At 50.0% G+C, this 4308-nt stretch overlaps 1 long non-coding RNA gene across 1 annotated transcript; it reads left to right on the top strand.

Annotated features, from left to right (window-relative positions):
• Positions 1-217: 217 nt before the first annotated feature.
• LOC127919013 (uncharacterized) lies at positions 218-933 on the top strand. Its single transcript, XR_008101679.1, has 3 exons — positions 218-278; positions 568-693; positions 862-933. It is a non-coding gene; the product is annotated as an uncharacterized LOC127919013 (long non-coding RNA).
• Positions 934-4308: the final 3375 nt, after the last annotated feature.

Genomic DNA, 4308 nt, shown 5'->3' with positions numbered 1-4308 from the left:
ACCTGGAAGAATCCATTGAAGGGTTTAGGTAAACTGTCTGGGACCTGGTAGAATCCATTCAAGGGTTTAGGTAAACTGTCTGGAACCTGGTAGAATCCATTCAAGGGTTTAGGTAAACTGGGACCTGGGAGAATCCATTGAAGGGTTTAGGTAAACTGTCTGGGACCTGGAAGAATCCATTCAAGGGTTTAGGTAAACTGGGACCTGGGGGAATCCATAGAAGACCCAGCAGTAAGGTTATTGATATAGATTAGTATGGTAGAAGACCCAGCAGTCAGGTTATTGATATAGATTAGTATGTTAGAAGACCCAGCAGTAAGGTTATTGATATAGATTAGTATGGTAGAAGACCCAGCAGGTTATTGATATAGATTAGTATGGTAGAAGACCCAGCAGAAAGGTTATTGATATAGATTAGTATGGTAGAAGACCCAGCAGAAAGGTTATTGATATAGATTAGTATTGTAGAAGACCCAGCAGTAAGGTTATTTATATAGATGAGTATGGTAGAAGACCCAGCAGTAAGGTTATTGATATAGATTAGTATGGTAGAAGACCCAGCAGTAGGTTATTGATATAGATTAGTATGGTAGAAGACCCAGCAGTCAGGTTATTGATATAGATTAGTATGGTAGAAGACCCAGCAGTCAGGTTATTGATATAGATTAGTATGGTAGAAGACCCAGCAGTAAGGTTATTGATATAGATTAGTATGGTAGAAGACCCAGCAGTAAGGTTATTGATATAGATTAGTATGGTAGAAGACCCAGCAGTAAGGTGATTTATATAGATTAGTATGATAGCAGACCTAGCAGTCAGGTTATTGATATATATTAGTATGGTAGAAGACCCAGCAGAAAGGTTATTGATATAGATTAGTATGGTAGAAGACCCAGCAGTCAGGTTATTGATATAGATTAGTATGGTAGTAGACCCAGCAGTCAGGTTATTGATATAGATGAGGAATAACAAAGGTCCAGTTGTCTTGGCCCTGGTAGATGCCAAGCCATTTGTATAAACAAATTGTTCTCTATCATAAACATAACTATAACCAATTATGTGTTTAATCATGAAAAACATAATAATGCAATTTAGAAGGTAATATTTCATGACCAACCGTGTCAAAGGCTTTGGATAAATCTAAAAAGATGCCAAGAGCGTATTCATTGTTGTTAAGGGCTGTAAAGATTTGATCTACAAGTTGCAAAAGAGCCCTATCTGTGGAGTAGTTTTTATCAAAACCATATTGGTGCTCATATAGAATACAGTGTTGATTAAAATGTTTTCTCTTATAAACCAACTTGGTAGTAACACATGGTAGTACAGATAGTGGGCGATAAGTTTATAAAGGATCTTGAATCCACAGATTTAACTTTGACAATTTTCAAATCTTTAGGAACGATACCAGTTTGCATAGATTTGGTGAAGATATACGTTAGAGGTTCGGTGATCGAGGAAGACATTGATTCCACCAATGAGGCACCAATCTCATCATGACCTGCTGCTGACATCTCTAAGTTAGCAATGACCTCCATCACCTCCATCAGGAGGACCAAACTGAAGCAGAGAAGGGAAATGTCCCCTTAATGTAATCCTGAGGATTTCTATCAGTTTTCTCTCATTTCTTTGACAGAGAGAAACCCACATTTACAAAAAGGTTTTACATTGCTATGAAATAACATCAGGATCTGTAACGTCGTTCTTCGTTTGTTGAATGAGAGTCGGACCAAAATGCAGCGTGGTGGTTACTCATGTCTTTAATGAAACTATGACGATACATGAAATAACTAAATAAATACAAAAACAACAAACGGAACGTGAAACCTAATACAGCCTATCTGGTGAACACTACACAGAGACAGGAACAAACACCCACGAAATACACAGTGAAACCCCGGCTACCTAAATACGGTTCCCAATCAGAGACAACGAGAATCACCTGACTCTGATTGAGAACCGCCTCAGGCAGCCAAACCTATGCAACACCCCTACTCAGCCGCAATCCCAATAACTACAAAACCCCAATACGAAATACAAACCCATGTCACACCCTGGCCTGACCAAATATATAATACAAAACACAAAAATACTAAGACCAAGGCGTGACAGAACCTACCCTCTAAGGTGCGGACTCCGGACGCACCTCAAAACCATAGGGAGGGTCCGGTGGGCGTCTGTCCATGGTGGCGGCTCCGGCTCGGGACGTGGACCCCACTCCATTAATGTCATAGTTCCTCCCCTTCGCGTCCTGGGATAATCCACCCTCGCCGCCGACCATGGCCTAATAGTCCTCACCCAGAACCCCACTGAACTGAGGGGCAGCTCGTGACTGAGGGGCAGCTCGGGACTGAGGGGCAGCTCGGGACTGAGGGGCAGCTCGGGACTGAGGCAGCTCGGGACTGAGGAAGCCTCGGGACTGAGGGGAAGCTCGGGACTGAGGCAGCTCGGGACTGAGGGGAAGCTCGGGACTGAGGGGCAGCTCGGGACTGAGGGGAAGCTCGGGACTGAGGGGCAGCTCGGGACTGAGGGGCAGCTCGGGACTGAGGGGAAGCTCGGGACTGAGGGGAAGCCCGGGACAGAGGGAAAGCCCAGTACTGAGAGGAAGCCCAGTACTGAGAGGAAGCCCAGTACTGAGAGGCAGCCCAGTACTGAGATGAAGCTCAGGCAGGTAGTAGGCTCCGGTAGATCCTGGCTGGCTGGCGGATCTGGAAGATTCTGGTTGACTGGCAGATCTGGAAGAGACTGGTTGACTGGCAGATCTGGAAGAATCTGGTTGACTGGCAGATCTAGCTGCTCTATGCAGACTGACAGCTCTGGCTGCATCATGCAGACTGACAGCTCTGGCTGCTCCATGCAGGCTGACAGCTCCTTGCAGACTGACAGCTCCTTGCAGACTGGCAGCTCCTTGCAGACTGGCAGCTCCTTGCAGACTGGCAGCTCCTTGCAGACTGGCAGCTCCTTGCAGACTGACAGCTCTTTGCAGACTGGCAGCTCTGGCTGCTCCATGCAGACTGGCAGCACCTTGCAGGCTGGCAGTTCCTTGCAGAGACTGGCAGCTCTCGCTGCTCCATGCAGACTGGCAGCACCTTGCAGACTGGACAGCCCACGGCGGCTCGATGCAGCACCTGCAGCTCTGGCAGCTCCATGCAGACTGGCAGCTCCTTGCAGACTGGCAGCTCTGGCTGCTCCATGCAGGCTGACAGCTCCCTCTGCAGACTGACAGCTCATTGCAGACTGGCAGCTCCTTGCAGACTGGCAGCTCGGGCTGCTCCATGCAGACTGACAGCTCAGGCTGCTCCATGCAGGCTGACAGCTCTGGCTGCTTCCATGCAGACTGACAGCTCTGGCTGCTTCATGCAGACTGGACAGCTCTGGCTGCTCCATGCAGACTGGCAGCTCTGGCTGCTCCATGCAGACTGGCAGCTCAGGCTGCTCCGAACAGGCAGGAGGCTCCGGCAGCGCTGTAGAGGAGGAAGGCTCTAGAAGCGCTGAACAGGCGGGAGACTCCGACAGCGCAGGAGGGAAGGAAGGCTCTGGCTGTGCTTGAACAGGCGAGGCGCACTGAAGGCCTGGTGCGTGGTGCTGGAACTGGTGATACTGGATCGGAGGACACGCACAGGAAGCCTGGTGCGGGGAGCTGCTACCGGAGGACTGGTGTGTGGAGGTGGCTCTGGATAGACCGGACCGTGCAGGCGCACTGGAGCTCTTGGAGCACCGAGCCTGCCCAACCTTACCTGGCCTCGGTGCCCACTCTAGCCTGGCCAATACGAAGAGCTGGTATGAACCGCACCGGGCTACGCACCTGCACTGGAAACACTGTGCGCTCCATAGCATAACACGGTGCCTGCCCAGTCTCTCTAGCTCCCCCGGTAAGCACAGGGAGTTTGCGCAGGTCTCCTACCTGGCACAGCCATACCCCTCTAAGCTCCTGAGCCCCCCAATACATCTTTGGGGCTGCTTTCTCGGGCTTCCTTGCCAACCGTGTTCCCTCTCGTATCGCCGGCTCCTATCTCCTGCTGCCTCTGCTCTCCTAAGTGCTCCTCCACCTGTTCCCACATGGGAGGCGATCTCTTCCGGCCAGTGTCTCCTCCCAAGTGTAACAACCTTTGCCATCCAACACGCTCTTCCCATGTCCATTCTCCGACATCCACACTGCAGTGAGGCGCATCCTCCTTCGCTTACTCCTGCTGTCGCTGCCTGTTACCACGCCCGCTCGGTCCGGGTGCAGGTGGTGGGTAGATTCCGTAACTTGGCGTTCGTTCGTCAGTTGAAAGAGAGTCGGACCGAAATGCAGCGTGGTGGTTACTC

Source organism: Oncorhynchus keta, unplaced genomic scaffold (genome assembly GCF_023373465.1).
Source record: "Oncorhynchus keta strain PuntledgeMale-10-30-2019 unplaced genomic scaffold, Oket_V2 Un_contig_15527_pilon_pilon, whole genome shotgun sequence".
Taxonomy (NCBI): Eukaryota; Metazoa; Chordata; class Actinopteri; order Salmoniformes; family Salmonidae; genus Oncorhynchus; species Oncorhynchus keta.
The sequence above is the reverse complement of the archived record's forward strand: the minus strand, read 5'-3'. Positions and strand labels throughout refer to the sequence as shown.